Genomic DNA, 21,210 nt, shown 5'->3' with positions numbered 1-21,210 from the left:
CAACATACTTTACAATAAACTTTTTACGATTAATTTAATATTGCTATCGCATTACGTTTGGTATGTTAGTGTGATGTGGTTACAGGATATACTGAATAGTTTATAATGGATTTATAATTACCATATTTTATTGATTATAAGGCGGACCACTTTATAAGGCACACTATCAATGTCTATTTTCTGGTCTATTTTCATACATAAGGCAAAGCTGATTGTAAGGCACATTTTAAGCGACAATAGTTAGGAACCAGGGGACAAAAGTAAGGTTTCAAAGTCAAATGAGCACTGGATATTAATCCTGAAAACTGTTTATTTGGATGAGTAAAACGCTTCCATTTATCTACAGTAAGCTTAGATTTCCAATATTTTCAACCGTTCGGTTAGCAGCAGCGGTTAGCAGCAGCACTAGCCGCGGTTAGCAGTGCTTAAAACTAGTAAACGCCACCTGACAGTGCTACACTTAGAAACCCTGAGTTTTTCGGTAAGCCAGGGCACTATCATCTAGCAGTTTGTCCCACATAGCTTGATGCTGTCTAATAATACTCATCTCTGAATTCTGAAAGAGCTAGCATTGCGTTTAACGGCTAATGCTAATACTGCTCCTTTATAATGCCGTACTTCAGCGGAGTGGATTTTATTACTCCTTAATACCTGACTGGTAGAATTCATACATAAGGAGCACAGAATTAAAAGACTTGTTATTGTTCATTAAGACATATTTTTATTTCAGTGAAACAATGATTATAATAATGGTAAAATCGCCTTTAAAAATATATATAAAAAGAAGTTAATAGTAGCAGCTCAAACATCTGCTTAACTACAGCATAATAGCAACACCTTTTAATATTTTCAGCATCTTTAAGCAGAGGAACTAAACTTTATTAAATTTATTAGGCACCATCTTTCATTTTTTAAAGGATTCTTCACAAAGAAATAAAAAAGCTGTCACCAAGTTTTAAATAAAACATAATAAAAGACAATTAAAACAAAGAACAAAGAAGTAGCTAAATGTTGTTGACAAACATGCAAATGGTTCAAATGTTAAAAAGATTTTGCAATTCGAAAATACTCAAAAATGCAAAACATTGTCAATAAACATTACTGTAGTTTGTACTCAACTGTTTAATATCAAATATGTTAAATTATGTGTGCATGAGTGGCCTGTAGTCGACACATGACTAGGGATGTAGGGGAAAGATTGGGGTAAGATTCGGCCAAACAGTTAATTTGTTTTTATTTTATTATTTTTTAAATTTTATTTATTTTTAGTTTTTTTTTTTTTGACAAAAAAATCCATTGCAATGCACCCCTAAATGTGACTCTAAATAAAACTGTAGTTATCATGCTGACTGAAATAATTCTGATCTATTGCTTTGGACAGTTTTCCTGTTGTTCAATATGTGACACACTTTGACTGACAAAACATCAAAGTACAAAGTGTTGATTTTTAGTGTTAAATATCCCTCAAAATAACTGACAGATCTTAACCATACACAGAATACTCTAAGTTACCATACTAGAATTTAGCCCAGTCAATTTGGTGTTTACTCGCTAGCTAGGTCAGCTCACTTTAAAATGCTGTAAAATACCTGTAATTTAAATTCACCCAGTACTTTTCCCTCTCCATGTCATTAATGTATCATTACGTATAGATTCATCAGCTTTTTCTCCTAGGTTGTTTCTCTTGTTTCTCTTCAGATTACATCACCTGATATCCTGTAGATACCTAAGCCCCAGTGGCATTTCCTATGATGAAACTCTCAAACCCAGCACGCTTACTTTACACCTAATGGTATACAGTCATTTATATACAAATACTGAGGTCTCTTAACAGCAAATCGCTACCACTTTAACACTTTCTGTGAGCATGAGCGTTAGCAGCGGTGTACTGCAGTAACACCTACACTTCTCTATTCTATTATTTGTCTGTGCTTGCACTTCATACATAGCTTCAGTTGAGCTTATTATAAATCAATAAAGTTGACCAAAGCAAGACACAAATGCTGTGTGCACAACTGGTCAACTGACCACTTTTATTTATTTGTTTGTTTTTATTTAATGTTATTTATTTATTAATAACTAAAGTAAATAATTGAATTATCTTAATTTTAACTACAAACATCAGAAAATAGTAGTGTCAAATTAATTTAGTTAAATTTAATGATAGATTAAAAGGATTTTTTCTATACAGTAAGTAATATGTAATTATATCATTCAGATAATGAATTGTTTATATGGAATTTAATTATTGAAATTAATCTGGGACTGTGTTCCCACTCAAGTTTAAACACAGTAATAAAAAAAAAAGGTTTATTTGAACTGTTTATGAACTCGCATGTATAAGACACTTAAGAAAAGGCCTTATGTCTTATTAAAGGCGGTTAAGAGGTAACTATTTCTGCATACAGACAGTAATAATAAATTAAATTACATGAAATGCTACATTAAAATAAACATAACATTAAAGTAAAATAAATATTATTATTAATAGTTTTTAGTGTTACTGTATCAACCTAAGCCTAACCCGTGTTCATGTAATCATCAATTATTTTATTATTTTATATATTTTATTGTTTCCACTGTGTCTCAGCATATAGATAAATATAACTGAATATCCAAAAACAATTCTAAAAAGCCTGAATGTCTTCTTTGATAACATTTTAGCATTACATAATTAGAAAATTTAAATCGACTTTAAATGGCATGTCTTGTCTAGGAAACTGAGAAATCAGATCCAGAAAACTAGAAACGTTATAAAATGTCTTCACATTTTTCCTGAAAATTAGATTTGTTTTGCCTTTCTTTTTTTTTCTTCTCATTGACACCAGTGCAGTCTCTAATCTTCACACATATATGTTAATAAGAATCACACAGAGGGAGGACCATTTATGGTGTGATGTTCAGGCTTAATTTTATCTCTAAATCTGCTGCTAACTTTGTGCATGGGTTATATTAAAACTGTGAATATGTGGTTTAGCAACACACAGCATACCAGTTCAGATGTGAGAAATAATAATAAAAAAAAAAACGCACAGACTGAGAACACACACATCCTCATTCTTTCACATTTATCTGTATGTGTTTGTTCTTTGTAAGCCTATTCACTCATTTGTTTCCTCATTGCCCCATTACATTAAATAATTATTACATTTTTTCAGATTTGAGCAACATGAATGTACTGCATGGGCAAAAAACTACCCCACATGTTTCAAAGCAAGAGTAAATGGAGTAAAGGCTGCATTGTGTAGAACTGGGCTATGCCTGGTCTTCCTTCCTCTCTTAGGCGTTGACAGTCGCATGTTTTACTGGCGTTCACAAAGAGAGCAAGTGGTGCAGCTCGCAAACAAATTGAAACACCTAAAACAGCTGAGGTTTGAGCAGTTACTTGAGGCTGTTTTATTAAAAAGCAAACAAATCTACATAATAATACACATTAAAATGAAAATAATAATAATAAAAAAACAAAATGTACTAAAAACGTTTGTGTTTTAATAAAAAATCATTTGGCCACACATTTTTTGTATGAATTCATTTAGTATAAAACAATTTTCTATCAATTTTCTCCTTTTTAAAAAAGCATTTTCTTACATATTATTATGATGAAATGAATTATAGCATATATAATTAAAGGACACTTTATGTAAACATGAAACGTGGGTTATCAACAACACCTCAGCATAGCATTTGCTTCTTTTAGCGTTATGCTTTTTCAAAAGATGTACACAAAAATATGTTTTGCAGTATTTGTCCATAATTTACCCTTGTAATAAAAACAGCATTGGCAGGCTGCAGAGGTACAGTGTCCATCATATATTTGGATGTAAGATCTTGTAACATGGTAAGTGCAATGAATATGCAGGACACATACCTTTTAATATATATACAACAATATGCAAATAACAATATATTTTCTGCATTTAAACAAATGAGAACTGTTTTACTGAAATTACTGATGATAAAAAAACAGTATCTTATATATTGCTGTTCATTTAACTAGCAGTCAGTTATCACATCACTACTATTTAGCACAATAACAATGCTGGCTAGTCCGTCACTGTGTGTAAGGATGTTAGGCGTTCTCTGGTCTTAAGTACCTTCTGAGCTGTGAGATTTCGGCAGAAAGCATGCTGAACTTGCCGTTGAGGTTCCAGAGGGAGTTGATCCCGTGACGAGATCCTTCAGAGTCTCTGAGAGGCAGAGAGAATGGCTGAGGCCAGCGGGCGTGAAGAGGGGACGGGCGCAGGCACGATGAGCCCCACTGCATGAGTAGATTGTTGGGTTGGTTGGTTGTGTGGTTTGTCTCGTTTAGAAGCCAGTTTCGGGGAGGCTGAGAGGTGAGGGATGATGGGGATGAAGATGAGGCAGCTTGAGACGAAGATGACTCTTGTTCGCTGTTTGGGTCATTAGAGGAAGATACCTGCTGATGAGCTGCAGGGTCTGTCTCTGATGATCCACTTCCTTGACTTCCTTCCTTGGACTGTTCTGCTGGCTGGCCCAAGCTTAGTGTACATGGGGCGATGGTGCCGCTGCTCTGAGGGTTCTTGTGCAGGAGGATCTGGGAGGAGGAGCTGTTTGGGGGACTTGTAGAACAATAACTGTGTTGGGGCCAACAAGGGTACAGATTTGATGGTGGCACGCCTGTATTTAAGTCCCATAGGGAAGGATGGAGATGTGAGGGCTGTGTGGGACAGGGCAAGGGCCCGTTGGAGCGAAGAGACTGGGTAATGTCTGCACCTCTTGCCAGCCCCATGTGGTACTGCAGGCTCAGGAGTTCAGCCCTTAGCTGAGCATTCTCCTCGCTCAGGGCCAGCAGCTGACTCTCCAACATGAGATCATTAAACCTTCGCTTCTCCCTCGAGCGTTTGGCGGCCTCGTTGTTCTTGCGCCGCTTGTCCCAGTAAAGGGCATCCTTCTTCTCGGCTGGGGTCATCTCTCGTTTACGGCGCTTGCTGGGGATCAGAGAACCATGATAAGGGTGAAAATGGAACAGCTTCCTGGCCAGCAGGGATGGGCCTCGGAGTGGCACAATCCTCCTCACACTTGGAGAGTCATCATCTTCTCCTGGCATGTCTGCTGACGAGGAAGGCAGGCACATCTCTGCCAGGTGACTCGTGTGTCTCCCAGTGGACATGGTTCTGGTGAAGATGGAGAGAGCCTGGTGCTCAGGATTCATGTATAAAAGAGACATACTATCACTTGTACTGATTTGGTTTATCTAGCAGGATTTTAAACAAGACTGGTTTCAGATTTCTTGAAGGCTGTTGCAGATTAAGGATTAACAAGGATGTCATAATGAAATACTGGTTCTTGCAAAAAGGCCTAATTATTCTGTAAATTAAATGGTAATTTGACTGGAGCTAGATGTAGCGATAAGCTTATTAATATCTCAAACTGACACTTCTGAGACTCTGAGGTTTCTTTTAAGAATTGAAACTTACATAGCAGTTATAATAATAGCTTCTCTATGAAAGGTAAATCTGAATACAGATCTTTTTATTACACAGACTGTAGTGGCTAGCATTGCACGGAATATTAAAAAATCTCAATTTTTCAGCCAAATAAGCTTAATAATAATAATAATAATAATAATAATAATAATAATAATAATAATTTACACCAAATTATATTGTGTTTTGTTGGTATATCAGCTGCAATATAAGAAAAGTTTAAATTTTGTAGTTGCTTTTAATACAAACTGCAAGGTCAAATCTATTTAGGAGATTTAGTTTATGCAATGGTGTAAAAAAAAATGTGAAATCTGTGAAAATCCCTTTGATATTCCCCAAATAATAGCAAAGCATTTGGAGTTGCTTGGCCAAATAGTAAGATATTGTTGAATATCTAACACTACAAAGGCTTTTAAACTGTTGTCCACATTCATATTTTTACTGTTTTTTTTTACTTTTAATATATATATATATATATATATATATATATATATATATATATATATATATATATATATATATATATTAAAAGTAAAAAAAACAGTAAAAATTATATATATATATATATATATATATATATATATATATATATATATATATATATATATATATATATATATATAATTTTATGTATGCAAAAACATTTTTAAAAGTATTACTTCAGTATTGGATCAGAGGAAACTGTGTGGCATTGCCCAAACCATGATCACGGACCAGGGCTGCCAGGGCTGCACACAATAGGCCCAAAGTTTGGCCAGCAGACCAAAGTTGGCTAGTGAGGGCTTCTGATTTGACCTGGTAGAGAGTTCTGTGTATTGTTCTGTCTTTTTGGCAGTTGGTTCACCATGAATAATGTATTTTTACCTTATTGAGAAAAAATGGTAGAATTTCAGTTTATCGCATTAATATTTTTTTTGTTTGTTTTTAATTATTTTAAATTAGACTATCTAGCCCTTTGTGGCACAAACATGGTTGTTGGTCATTTTGTCACTATAAATATTTAGATATTATTTACCAACTTGAAAACCTCTGGAATATAATCAAGAGGAAGATGGATAGTCACAAGCCATCAAACCAAGCTGAACTGCTTGAATTGTGACATTAAGTTATCCAAAAGCAGTGTGAAAGACTGGTGGAGGAGAACATGCCAAGATGCATGAAAACTGATTTCTGAACTCTTAAAACGAATATGAACTTGTTACATTATTTGAGGTCTGAAAGTTTTGCATCTTTTTTGTTATTTCAGTCATTTCTCATTTTCTGCAAATAAATGCTATAAATAACAATAATTTTATTTGGAATTTGGGAGAAATGTTGTCCGTAGTTATTATAGAATCATGTGTTCATTTTATTCAAACATATTCCTATAAATAGCAAAATCAGAGAGACTGATTCAGAAACTAAAGTGGTCTCATTTTATATGTATATACACTGAAATAAAAGCTGAACTAAAAGCTGAAGTTTACTTATCACTAGTTCCTGTTGGTTTGTCTTCTGAAACAGACCTATTTCAGACCTCTGAGTGAAAGTGAAGGTAAAAGTGGTGGTCTTTACCTCTCCGCTGCCCTCGTGCCCCTCACGGCTCTCACCTGGTGAATAGGGCGTTTCGCGCTGACAGGAAAATAAATCTGTAGAGGAGCGCCACGAGCGCCGGACTCCGCAGCCAATCAGGGTGGAGTAGTGTTGCGCGTGCACTTGAGCGCGGCGCTCAGTGAGGGAGGCAGGCTGCAGGTCTGGGTAAGGGGCGCGCGCCCTTCCTCAGCGGCTAATGGAGGCGTAAAGTTTTATGTCGAACATTTTTAAGGTGGTTAAAAATATGACTCACCGACAGTGTTTCTCGCCCTACTTAACAGAAAAGAGAAGGTTTCTGACTGGAAGTCTGCGGCTGAATCACCTTCACTACATGGCACAGGGTGATGTTTACCTTTTTAGCGTACTGAGGCTAACACTGTCTAACCCACCCTTTGTTTATATCAACCCCAAAAAGCCCAGACCCAGCTCTGAATATTGAAACCAAATTCATAATTTAATCAGATACATTCAGTGAGAACATTATTCGGGTTTTCTTTTTTTTTATTGTGAGCACATGACTAAATATTTTAAGGTTAAAATGTAACATACATGACAACATTTTAATAACTTATATTTTAGCCCTTTATGGCATGATGTTGCTTTCAGGCAACAAATGTTTATTTAGTTATTATCACACTATTCCATACCATACCTCATTTTTATTGTATTTATTTAAATTTGAATATGATACAAGTCCATACAAATCTACATGCAATACAATGAGGCATACAAGTGTGTCTTAAATAAAATATGTATATGTGCAAAAAGCGTATATTTGTCTGTTTATATACTTACTGTTTTTTTTTTTTTTTGTTGCAACAATATGTGAATCGCTTTTGTCACGGCCATCATGATAAATCCATGGTGATTCAAATAGTCAGCTTGTTATTGAAAAAAATGCTATAAAAATGCTATAAATCATGCCATAAAGGGTTGACATTTTGTTCAACAAATACGCTGTAATACACTTTACACAGCTTAAAAAAATAAATAATAATAATAATAATAAACATTTAATGTCACTGATTACAGTTCAAAAAGAAGACTTTTTTCATGTATTATAGACATTGAGGTCTTGCTGGTCATGGTGGTCATCCCAGTTGACGAGTGTGATTTTGCTTGACATGCTGATCATCTAGCATGGTCTACGTTAATCCAGCTGATCATGCATGTTATTCTTTCCTTCCTTGCCCTGTTTTGCTGCTGGTCCAGAGGACTGAACCAACAACCTTGGAATTCTAAGATGTGGCCATTGCACTGATGGAAGTCTGGTTTTACAAATCACCAGTAATCTGGTACTGGTCATGTTTCAAGGTTACTGCTCAGATCAGATGAATGTTCAGGTTCCCTTCAAGCTATTGTTTTGAGGCGATCTTAGGAAAAATCTGACCCACAGACATAAAGGATACTATTCCCTGAAAATAGCAGAACTTGATTTGACTATACACTGGCATGCCAAAGGTCACCAAATGGGATAGCATAGGTAAATTGATAACAAATTGTCGACACCTGTATAAAGTTATGAGGTGTTATCTTGTTTTGGAGCAAGGCCTTATAGTGGGTGCCAGATTGATGATACATTCTATTTTTGAACTTGAGTGGGCATTTCACATTTCTTAATCCATAGCGTCATGTTTGTACCTGGAATACATCATAGGAGACATTATCACCCACAGTGACACAGTGGTCTGGCTAGAATTATCAGTGCAAACAGTTAAGCATCTCTGGCAGATATCACATCCATGTTAATTGATGGAGGAGCCACAAACATACCCCTGAGATGAATGCAGTGTTTTTGATTTCCTGTGAGACATGGCAAACGTCATGGTACACAATATTTGTTCCTGGGTCTTAGGACATGTAACTTGTCAGTTTATACATAACTATGTAACAAAAAAGCCTTAAGTAAATGTAAAGTTCATCTGATTCATTCACAGTAATTTAATTGAAGCCATTATTCTGATAAAATCTGCAGATATGCAGACATCATGAGAAACTACACAATTACATTTTGATGAAGTAATAGTTTGGTATAGTATGTAAACATTGCTACAGATTCAAAATGATACTGCTCACTCCCGGTTGAAACAGTCAAATGGAAACTTCATTGGAGATTTCATTGTTTTTGTGATGTCATAAAAAACAGCACATTTAAATATTGTGGTAAGTTTAGTCTCCCCTAGCCAAATCTTTTTTTACTCTCCATAATTATGTAAAAATAAGACTGACTGATTTCCACAGTGTATACAGCATACCAGTGTTGTGCGTGAGCGAGTTTAAAAGAACGTGTTCATTGAACACGCTCATTTTTTCGTGAACGTTGAACTGAATGCAACACGTTTTCTAATAAAGAACTTGAACATGAATTAGTTCACATTATGTGTCATGAACGGCAGACATCACTGTAAATGAACGTTGGAATTTGTTTTCCATTGAAAACGGAGTGACATCTGTTTTCTCTTTTGAAACGCAACAAGAGAAAGTTCCTCCCTCCTGTATTCTCGCTGGTGTCGCTTAAGTCATCACCAAACAGAAATAGTTTTGACAGCGCGGAGGGCTGGAGGAGCAAGAGAGAGAGAGAGAGAGAGTGACAGACCAATGACGAGAGTGAGAGAAAGTGCTGCAATAAAAAAATATATATATATATTTCATATAATATATATTTTTTAAATAAATGCTGGTAGATTTCATTGCACTAAGTATAGAACTGGTCTACCTTGTCTGTACTGCTGCAAGTTTCATCACCTGGTAAGAAACCCACAATTTCAGTGTCATGAGCAAGTGTCTACAATGTGCAGTTTCAAAGAACGTATATTGATTTCTAGCTTGTAGTGTGAAAAAAAGGATTTATTTGAATATCTCATACATCTCTTTGAGCATGTATGAACTGAACTTGAACTAGTTCAGAAAAGCTGTGAACTGTCACAACACTGCAGCATACCCTCTTCTTTTAGCCACGGTCTGTAAACATCTGGGAAGCAGGGAGACCAGTTTTAGAGTTTTGGAGGGGGGGGGATACATTCTTTTCTGATGTAGGATGAATTCTTACTGCTTAAAGGCCTGGTTATTTGCCTGATTTCTTGTTTCATGATGCAATAAATGTTTTCTGTTGGTGAAAGGTCTGTACTGTTCAGCACCCAAACTCTTTTTCTGAGACGGTCCCTCTCCTCCTGTGTCTGCAGGACATGAAGTGCATTATAAAAAAATCTAAATTTTTATTTACCTGACCACAGTTCAGTTTTCCATTTAGATTGTGTTGACTTACGTTTTCTTTTTTGGCTGGTACAGTTTCAACTTAAATTTGTGGATTGCACAACAAACTGTGTTCACACATAATGATTTCTGGATGTGTTCCTGAGCCCATGCTGGTATTTCCACCTGAGGGCCCAAAGATCACCAGCATTTAATATTGTGCTCAAAGATTTCTCACGATTCTCTGAATCTTTTGATGATCAATAAATACTGTAGGTGGTGAGATATCCAATGTCTTCACAGTTTTGTGTTAAGAAGCACCTTCTGAAACTTTTTAGTCACCATTTTTTTGCAAATGATTTTCTTATAAATGTAAATGTAAGAAACACTATACTATTTTGTCCCAACATAAGGGGTTGTAAGAATGATAAATATTGAAAAATGAAAGAACAATAAAATCTGTTCAGTTTGAAGGGTGTTTAAATGCATTAGCAAGACACTGATTCAGATTTGCAACTTCAACATTTGTGGTTGTATTTACTGTCAGGTGGTAGCAGGTATGCTTTCTCAGGCCTGATGACTAAAATTCTGCTCACACTGAGATATTTTGTGGCTGCAGGCTAGCGACAAGTGAGGGAGCCAATGAGCACACAAAAACATGAAGCCATTTCATTGGAAAACCCACAGTCCTGCACCTGAGAAGACGTAAAACACTGTAGACACAGAACAACTCAGCTTACACTGGCCTACATTTCACTATCCACTGCAGCTGCATGATGTAAACCAAGTGTAATTAGCTTTATAGATGTATACTGTATTTGTTATTTGTGCCTTATGGAAAATGAAACAATCCCAGGTGGTTAAAGACTGGTTTTCACTACTTTGTCAGCATATGTAAATGTATAGATTCATGAAAACACCCATATACACACTGAAACATTGTCTAGTCGACACAGATTTAGTTTTGTTTACATGCTCATTTGCATGTTGCAGCTTTCAGCATTTAAATCATAAAGGTCAATGCTCCTAATGGGTGGTTTTAAGTCACTGGAAGTATAAAAAGTAAGTACAGTATTTGTCTTTGGTTGAGGGCAAAATTTCTCAGTGGTGGTTTTACAGGCCTGTTTACAGCCCTGTTATTTTGTCTCGTCATCACTCTTATTTGTTGTATCGTAGGACAAATTGTAATCCGATCAGTAAAATCACATTTGGAGGAGGTCAGAGACACATATGACCACATTTTTATTGTAATGTAAATAAAAAAGCACCTCAGTGTCCATGAAAGCAAACCATTCCCTGTATTAACCTATTCACTGCCGTAATGTATGTTAGCCAAGGTCCGCATGAGCTAGCTGAGTATAACAAAGCTAATGTTTAAAGACAGTACTTGTGGCTGGTGCACAAACAAAACTGCCTTTTCCCAATTCTTAAACGCAAGTGTCACATTTGGGAGAGATTTAAAAACCACTTTTGTACAGCTATTTATTTTGCCAATTATTTTGATCTGATCACCCAGAAGACATGTTAAAGCCAGTTTAGTTCAGCTGATGTTGTCCAGATTGTTTCCAAGGGGGTAAATAAAAAGGAAAAGATGGTAAATGTCAGTCACCTAGTATTAGCTTATAACCCATTACGTGTCCCAGTTTGCTCTCCTTTGCTTTTATGTCAATGTATGCTGAGTTTTTTCTTAAACAAAGTACATTGTGCCATTCTCCTCTCATTCTGTGGGTCAGTGGGCAAAAGTATGTTTTTTTAATGATAATCTGTGGTTGTGTTACTGTCACTGAACGTGTAGCTGCAACTTAGCCGCAATAAGCTGCAACAGCATTACTGTTGGCAGTGCAGATACACAGGTGGGGAAAATGGGGCGTACAGTTTACTGTAGGATGAAAGTACAGGATGTACTTGTGGTATTATGGGGGTGTCCAGACGGTGCGGGGCAAGTGGGGTGTTGCATCCTCACAATGGGGGTGACTTGCTGTGGTTTTGGTGGGTGTGTGTGGGGGGATATCACTTGGTGTTTGCCAAGTGACTCATCAAATAGCCCAATAATTTTTTGCTTGGCTGCCAGTGACTCATAATGTCACCACGAAGCTCCTTCAAGCTCAAAAGTTGTTAGTTTGGAGCTCAACCTGATCTTCACATGTTGGTTCCTCCTTGCCACAAGCAGCCAACCCCCTCAATCCCACCTTAAAGATATGCTCGCAATCACAGACAGAACAATCCGCACACGGGCCACACAGGTCACGGGTTATCAACACTTTCACATGGCACAGTTTTTAGGCATGGTTACCCGTGCATACGTGCGTAGGTGAGCAAAACCGTGAGAGAGTGACTGTAGGCACCAGGACAGTCCTCCATCTCACTGAGACTTTTCACCTTTGTGTATAGTGATGCACACTGCGGCGTACAGTAACACCAATCACACTTGACTTCATTCTCAAGTAAATGGAAACCACTTCCTGTTTCTCACAACTCCACTTTCTTGACGACCTAATTTCATCTTGCCCTTATCCCGTTCTTTCACTTTACAGCAGAAAATAAAGAAGTATATAGTAACCAGGGGTGAAGCTCTTACCCGTACTTTACAGAAGGTGTTCTTTAGAATGTTTCTTCAGAAACAAGCAATACTCAACACACATATGCAAGACAGCACGACTTGATGTCATTGTAATCTTGCATTTTTTGCTTACACACTTGCACCATGTAATACACTATTAGCCATTACAGATTTAATGAGGTAGTATTACAAACCTAATCTCTTGATATACTGCATAAATAATTTAAAAATCGTGTTCCTCAGTGATTAGGATGACACAGGACCACTACAGATCTGGTATCAGATGTACTGGTATCAGTGGTATTTGGTCATAATAATGCTGGTGAGTGTCAAGGAGTTGTGAATTATCTGTATATGTTAGATAGCAGCTGAACATTCAGTTCCTGTCTGCAAGCAGCACTGACATCAGCAATGGTGAGCACCTAATATGACAGTGGTCTGAGGAGGGATAAACCACACAACAGGGTGTTGCATGCTCAAGTCTCATAGATGCACAAGGCTACTCACACAGAAATGTAAGTTATTACTCTGTCTGTTGATTTCACATGACATACTGAATATTAGAGTATACGCATTTCAAATATTTATAGCATAACAATAGGTGTCACATATGAAAATTAGACATTTTTAAATATGAGACATACAGCTCTGGAAAAAATAAGAGACCACCTAAAAATGATGAGTTTCTTTGATTTTACCAAATTCAAAACCTCTGGAATATAATCAAGAGGAAGATGGATGATCACAAGCCATCAAACCAAGCTGAACTGCTTGAAGTTATCCAAAAGCAGTGTGTAAGGCTGGTGAAAGAGAACATGCCAAGATGCATAAAAACTATGATTAAAAACCAGGGTTATTCCACCAAATATTGATTTCTAAACTCTTAAAAACTTTATGAATATGAATATTTTTATTTAAAAAACAATGTTCATTTTACTCAAACATCTACCTATAAATAGCAAAATCAGAAACAGAATCTGATTCAGAAACTAAAGTGGTCTCTTAATTATTTCCAAAGCTGTATTTCAGAGACACAGTACCAGTCAAAAGATTGGACACACCTCTTCTCATTCAATGTGAATGATGAGTTCAATGTGAATGAGAAGAGACAGAATATGTTTTATATTTTAGATTCTTCTAAGTAGCCACATTTAGCATTGATGGTAACTTTAATATTAATCTACAATATATCAAATAAATTGAATAAACAAACAATGTCATGAAATGTCATGGTATATGGCTTACCACTGTAACTGTTCGATTTTTGCTATGTTTCCTTTCACAATAATACAATAAAAAGACACAAACATTAATGAAACAATACAACATTAGAAAAAACAATAATAATGTTAGCTCTTTTCACTGCAGCTCAGTAGAAAAAATTAAACAAAGTTTGCAGCTTCAACAAGGTATACAGTTATATTTAACAATACATAAACATGTTATGCACATAAATACTATATCATTGCTACCTTATCTCAATATCATCACAATATTATTCACAGTTAACCAATCAATCAAGAACAATATAAACAGCTCAATTCAACTAATAGAACAAATGTTTTCTCCAAATTCGACACAAAATGCCACTTTTAGTGATTACTGCAGTCTCAGAATTATTCAACCCCCTTAATATGAGGTGGAAAATGAAGGGATTATTTAGTGGTATCAGGAGTGCTTGAGTTAAATCACATCAAATACAAGGACTGGATTGGAGCTTATTGACTGACGTTTGTTTAATAAGTCAAGAAAGTCATCCAAAATTTCAGATGTATTATATTCAAAATGATCTAAGAAAGAATTAAAATCAAATGTCAGAAAACATCATCCAAGAGGACGATACCAAGCATACCTCAAATTTCACCAAGGTTTAGTTTAAGAAGAAATCCCAGACAATTCTATAGAGTCCATCATAGTTCAATCCCCATAGAAAATCTGTGGTGAAATTTGCAAAAGATATCAGCATAGAAATGTAACTCCACCCTTTTACTCCCATATACTTTTAAAGAAAATATTAAAGGATTGATGTCATGTTAAAAGTCATGTAAATATGTAGTATGTTCACACATTTGTAGTTCATGTACATTATATTTCTCACTATAATGGGTGTATGTCCAGTGTCTGACCACAATCAGCTAAAGATCTATTTAAGGTGAGGTGAGGATGTGAGTGCTAACCCAGGCACCATCACTGTCGTTCTGACATCATCAACACATTTGACCTGAACTAGACTAACACATATGTAATTACTGACTGACCAAAAAAGGTCAGGTAAATGTCAAAAAAATCATTTTTGTAATGAAATGTGGTTTGTTCAAACAACAGAAATTATGTTCTTTTTCTCAAATTCATTCAAAAGATTATTACTCAAAAATCTGGATTTATGAAATCCATTTGTCTTATAGGCAAATTATCTGCAATCATAGATATAATAACTGAGAAGAGTTTTCTATATTAAAAATGTTTTATAAACCTTATTATACTACAGTTAGTTCTGACCCTGCAGTGTAATTGGCTAAGAGGGTTCTGCGAGTGCCGTTATCAGCCGGTAATGCACTGTAACCGAAGCTCTCCATGTATTTCTCCGCCACATACAGGTAACCTAGCAACAATGCAGCGCTTACAAGGGCTAACAGCTCCAAACAGAGCAGCAACAGAACTATTTTAACTCGGGGAGTGTTTGTAGCTGAACAGATAATGGAACCGTGGTATAATTGCAATAGGCCTGCGGCCTTAAAGGTAAGGGAAAGTAGGGTTGGGACTGAAAGGTCTCTGGTTTGATCACCTAGATGGATGGATATAAGGCCAGATGGAGGGACAGACAGACTGCTTATTTTAGTCATCTCTTTATACGGTATTTTCACACTAAGCACTAGATGCTATTCTTGGGTCAACACTCTCATGGCAACTTACAATTTTAGAACTGACAGTGTAATAGCAAAATTACAACACAAAGATCTGCCTGTCAATTCAAAAGGTGATTTTGTATTTAAAGTAATAAAACAATTAAGCGGTTGTCAACAAAGCTTAGTTATTTTTGCACACATATGCTATTTTATCAACCATTTTAGTAGACAGCTTTCCCAACAGGGTTGCAATTTTTTACTTATATTTTTAAACTTGCACTTTTCAAAAATGTCTGCATGATTCAACTGATGCCATATAAACATCATCTAGAAAATAGAAAAAAAAAAAAAAAGGTAGAACGTATAGGTATTAAATTCTTAGGGTGCCTGGTTTCTGTGAACTGAACGCTCTCAACAACTCTGACTCAGCAAGTTTCTCTAGAAATCCCAACAACCCACTTTAAACGACTTAACCGTTTAATTCTTAAGAAATTTTTACTTTTTGTGGAATTCCCCTTTAACGTTTTTTTTTTCGTTGTTGAACACAAAGCACTTTGCCGTGAAGTCTTTGGCTGAGTCTCAGTTGCGTACTACACAATAATACTATAAGGTTTAGACTATATACTAATCTCAATAGTGTGCGTTAAGCAGGTTAGTGTGCATAATATTAATGTCTTAACTAATTTTGTTTACTAACAGGAAGTGATTAAGTGTTGTAATGTCATCGCTGCACTTACTTTGCAAGTGTTATTGTTATAGAGGCTAGTATCACCTCCCGTTCTGTTTCTCATTGTATTGTAGTACAATTTGTTATAACACATCTCTCCATAATTACTGTCATTTGTTTTTTTATTGATTTAAATGTGGCTGTTTTTCTTTAATATGAACGTTCTTGAAGACCCCATGCCCATCACAATTTGGAGAATTACCTGCTGTAACACACCTACTGCAACACCAGTACCAGGACTAAAAAACCCTGCTTTATGTGCTGTAAGAATATTATGAAGAAATTAAGAACTCCTCTCAGAACTGGGTTCTTGTGTTTAAGTCCCTTTCTGGGAGAAGTTTCTCCTCATGTTTGTATGAGTTTCCTGTGGGGACTGAGAAGATGTAAGTATGTAGGTGTGTGACTGTGTGTACTGAACACTGATAAATGTATTTTATTTGGAACAATTTTTGTGCACCACAAGTCGTGATACTAGCCATTTTTGAAAACCCCATTTATTTTGTTCATACACAGATTTTCTCAGAGGAGCACAAAAGAATGACAGCATGACTTCAGTGATCTATTACTGGTGCAATGCCTGAGAGGACATAGGAGTGCAAGAACTAACTGGTGCACTCAGTGCAAAAAGGGGTTCCATATATAGCACTGAAACAGTGGGTTCTTTGACTCATAGCAATAGCGGAAACCTTTTTGGTACAATATTTAAAAAAAATGTATGTTGTAAATATGTTCTGACTTAGCCTACTTAAAATATGTTAAACATACAATAATATCATGCTTCATAAACTTAAAACGTATATACAGTGGTGTAAAGAAGTGTTGTCCCCTTCATGATTTCTCATTATTTGGCATGTTTGTCACTAAATGTTTCAGATCATCACACAAACTTAAATATTAGTCAAAGACAACACAAGCAAAGTTTTTATTATTAATTGACCCTGTGCAAAAAAATGTCACCCCTATAAACTTAATAACTGGTTGTTCCACCCTTAGCAGCAACAACTCTAATCAAACATTTGCAATGAGTCTTTCACAGCTCTGTGAAGAAATTGTGTCCCACTCTTCTTTACAGAATTGTTGTAATTCCACCACATTAGAGGGTTTTTCAGCACGAGTCTCCTCTCAATAGGGTTCAGGTCAGGATTTTGACTAGGCCTGAATCTGACTTGGTCTTTACTTTGTTTTTTCAGCCATTCAGAGGTGGAATTGCTGGTGTGTTTTGGATCATTGTCCTGCTGCAGAACCCACGTTTGTTTTAGCTTGAGGTCACAAACAGATGGCCGGCATTCTCCTTCAGGACTTTTTGGTGGACAGCGGAATTCATCGTTTATCAAGTCTTCAAGATACTGAAGCAGCAAAACAGCCATCATATCACCACCACATTTTACTGTAGGTATGATGTTCTTTTTCTGAAATGCAGTGTTCTCTTTAATGTAATGTCTACTAAGATATACTTAAAATAGTAATAAGCTTTTAATTTTTTTTTACTTATTATATGGACTGCTTTTCTACAAGTATCTACAAGTTCTCTTTAATGCACTGTAGCATAAAAATGTACAACTCTGGCAACTCTTGAGTCTATGTGGTGTTTCTGTTTCCACTAGAGTATAACTTTAACCATCTACAAAAGAGGTTACATCATCAAAAGAACCCACTAGACAGAATTGTTCAAGCTTCCAACAAGGGCTATAGTGCATATTGTTCATGCTTCTGTATAGAATTATGATTTTTACTAAAGAAATATCCTTTTACGGCATGGTATAGAGGAATGGTATATAGTGCTTCACTATATACTGTATTCGCCTTACCTAAAAGGATTTTTAGGGCCATATAGAAGCATTTTTAAACGTTTATAACAATAACTATGTACAAAAGTAGTAAAATTATCTAAAGAAACAATTTAAAAGAAGCATTCAAACATCCAAAGGGGGTTTGAGTACTTCTTGTACATGCCTCTGTAAATAGCCATAAGCTTTACTAAAGAAATACCCTTTCACTGTCTTCTGCTCAGGATTGGTATAGAGTGCTGCACCTGCACACTTCTGCCTGGTATTAAAGCTCTTAAAGCTAAATACAGAACCAGATAATTATAAAGAACAATGATTATAAAAAAAAAATGAAAATGAAATAAAGCATTTCTGCATCCGCTTCGTTTTTGTATTGCCATGCATTTGTTTAGAAGAATTCTCTCTAGAAATTTGAAGAATCACTTTTTCAAGTGAGTCTTAGGTCCTAAACAGTCTTAACTTTAGTGGATTTTTTATGGATGTACTTTGTGGTGTTTAAGTAGGTTACAGGTCAATCTGGCCTATTCCAATGACCTTTTGCTCTTTGGCCTGTGCATAAAGGTTTATCGTCGCTGTCCTATGAAAAACACTTATCTCCATTTTTATCGATTTTTAGTTTACTACATAATTTGAACAGACAAACTGTCCCTTACACTGTGCCAAAATTTCTTGATGAACGGACCAATAGAAACTCTTCAAAACGACCTGAAATAAACTTTTTTTTTTTACATTGACTTCCATTGAAATTGAAGATGGTTTTTTCCCTCTCCTGTAAAGTTGCTGTTTTGGAGATAAGTGCTTTTCATTGGACAGCGACGATATGTGCCTTTGTTTTTATGCTTTGTAGGATTCCTACTCATCTCACAGTCCTCCGCACATCAACCTCAGCTGCACAAATGCCTCAAGCACCTGTGGGTCAATTTGCGGGGAAGGTCTGGATGCAGAGCAAGATATGTGTGCGCTGCGGTTTAGCAGGTAGCAAACAGCAGTTAAACTGTAGTGGAAACATGAGCGGAAGGCAGCCAGGCCGAATGGTCACACTGGCTCTGAAGGCCTGGGACTGCCTGTCACCAGCTCCCTCTCATCTCAGACAAACCACCCAGCTGCTGAAAAGCCCACATTTAAAAATAGATGGGCCTGATAGGCTTTGACACTCTCGCTATTTATCTCCCTTTCTTTGTCGCAGCGCACGCACACCTACCCACACACTTTTCACCTGCTAACGGTTTGGGAGAGAAATACTGTTGGGTGTGAGGCAAAACCAACAGTGGGCTTTTTTTAACAGACATGAAGCACACTGAAACGTGCCCATATTGAGATATTTTTGACTGGATTTATCCATAATTCTCCCTGTTGACCTTGATGAAGTTGCAGTGTGAGTGGATAACCACTAGATGGACTCAAAGTGAAATAAAAGGGGAGAAATTGAGCAACTCAACAAAGGATGCTCCCTGATCTTTTAGATGTTGGAAGAAGATGAAGAAAATCTAGCTTGTTTCAGGTTTCTTGAGACAGTTGAAAAAGGTTTCTGTGAGGAGAATTAAAGCAAAATTGTTTCCAATCTGGGGATTGGACAGCAGGTCTTGCAAATAGATGGTTATTGGCCTTCGCACCAAATGTGGCTTTAAGGGTTTCTTTTGTTGTGCTAGTAAGCCTAGATTGTTTTTTTCAGTCTTAACCACAAAATGAAAGCAACAAGCATATTCTTAGCAGATTTCCAGTAACCACTCGTATTATAAAAAAATGCACATGCTTTAGATGTGGGCCACTTCATTTTCCATGCATTTTCTCGTTGTCTGAGTCAGATCGAAATTTTGTGGTTTGCTTAGTGGTTTGATCACACGCTCTTCATTTCATCCAAACACTTTTATGTTAAAACTGACTTTTCAAGCTCACTTATCCTACTGTGCGCAGGGAGTGAAGCAAGCAATCTCTTTATCCAGCAGCTGAAAGAAAGAGGACACTGTGTTGGAGGATAGCTGGGCTGGGAATGGGGTCAGATATCTAACTGATAAACAGGCAGGCGGTATTCCCTTTTGCTTGAAAGAACTTTCACCACTTTGCCCAATGTCACCTACACTGTTGGCACCTCTACTGTTAAATGCCAAACCTCACACTAACAAATTGATAGGTTTATCTGTTACGCTGCACAAATGAACCTTTCCTTGAATGTTAAATAATCAGGTTTAGAGCTGTTTCTGAACACCTGGTGGACCCAAGTCACATCCTACCTACCTTAGTCATACAATTATGTTTAACTAAGAGACTAAGTGATAAAGACAATAATACAGTATAGAAAACAAGGTACCACTTTAAAATAAGACTAATCAGTTATAACACATACATAGAAAGGGCAACAATGACCTGCTGTTTTCCAAATAGTGAACCCACAGCCATCTATATTGTTGCCCTGTCTACATATGTAGACAGATTATTAATTATTTTTAGGGCATTTACAACCTAATTAGTAACCATTAATAAACTAATTGTAAACCATTTATAAACCCTTTAAAGGTTATTTTAAAGTGGTACCGAAAATAACAATTAAATAGAAATGATCCAATTTTTAACGATATTAATTTAAAAAAAAAAATTGATTGAGTGAAATGCTAAAACCTGCAGTCAAAATAGTTTACAGTAGTGGTGATAGTAATGGTTGTTGTTTTTAAATTTCTAAAAGCCACACATGCTGATATATGAATTTAAACATTTAGCTACAAGTATTTGGACAGTGAAACCTTTTATATGTAATTTAATATGCTTGTTTATACACGTTTTTAAACTCACATACATTGCCTTCACAAGCATTATACTACAATGACATGGATTCCCTCTTTATTCTGGGTATTGTTCTCCTTACAATGAAATAGCATCATTGTACAATGTCCCAGTTTCCCATGCAGAAATACTAGCTTGACAAGATCTTGCTGTTTAAGCCATATCACCAGGGGTTAAACTGGGACATAAAGCACCAGAGTGCAGCACCAGCATATCTGGTTTCTGTGAACAGCAATTATGGCTAAACTCTGTACATATTTGCACTGGTAATGTAATTTCATTATATAAAAAATAAAAATTA

At 36.2% G+C, this 21,210-nt stretch overlaps 1 long non-coding RNA gene across 1 annotated transcript in view; it reads left to right on the top strand.

Moving 5' to 3' along the window:
- Positions 1-18,497, top strand: part of LOC111192523 (uncharacterized) — a 45,322-nt gene extending 26,825 nt beyond the window's left edge. Inside the window, exon 5 of the long non-coding RNA XR_002649960.2 lies at positions 17,535-18,497. This is a non-coding gene — a long non-coding RNA (uncharacterized LOC111192523). The remainder of the gene's footprint in view (positions 1-17,534) is intronic.
- The last annotated feature ends 2,713 nt before the right edge of the window (positions 18,498-21,210 follow it).

The sequence above is a fragment of the Astyanax mexicanus genome, chromosome 16 (genome assembly GCF_023375975.1).
Source record: "Astyanax mexicanus isolate ESR-SI-001 chromosome 16, AstMex3_surface, whole genome shotgun sequence".
Classification (NCBI taxonomy): Eukaryota; Metazoa; Chordata; class Actinopteri; order Characiformes; family Acestrorhamphidae; genus Astyanax; species Astyanax mexicanus.
Note: the sequence above shows the minus strand (reverse complement) of the source record. Positions and strands in the feature narration are given on the sequence as shown.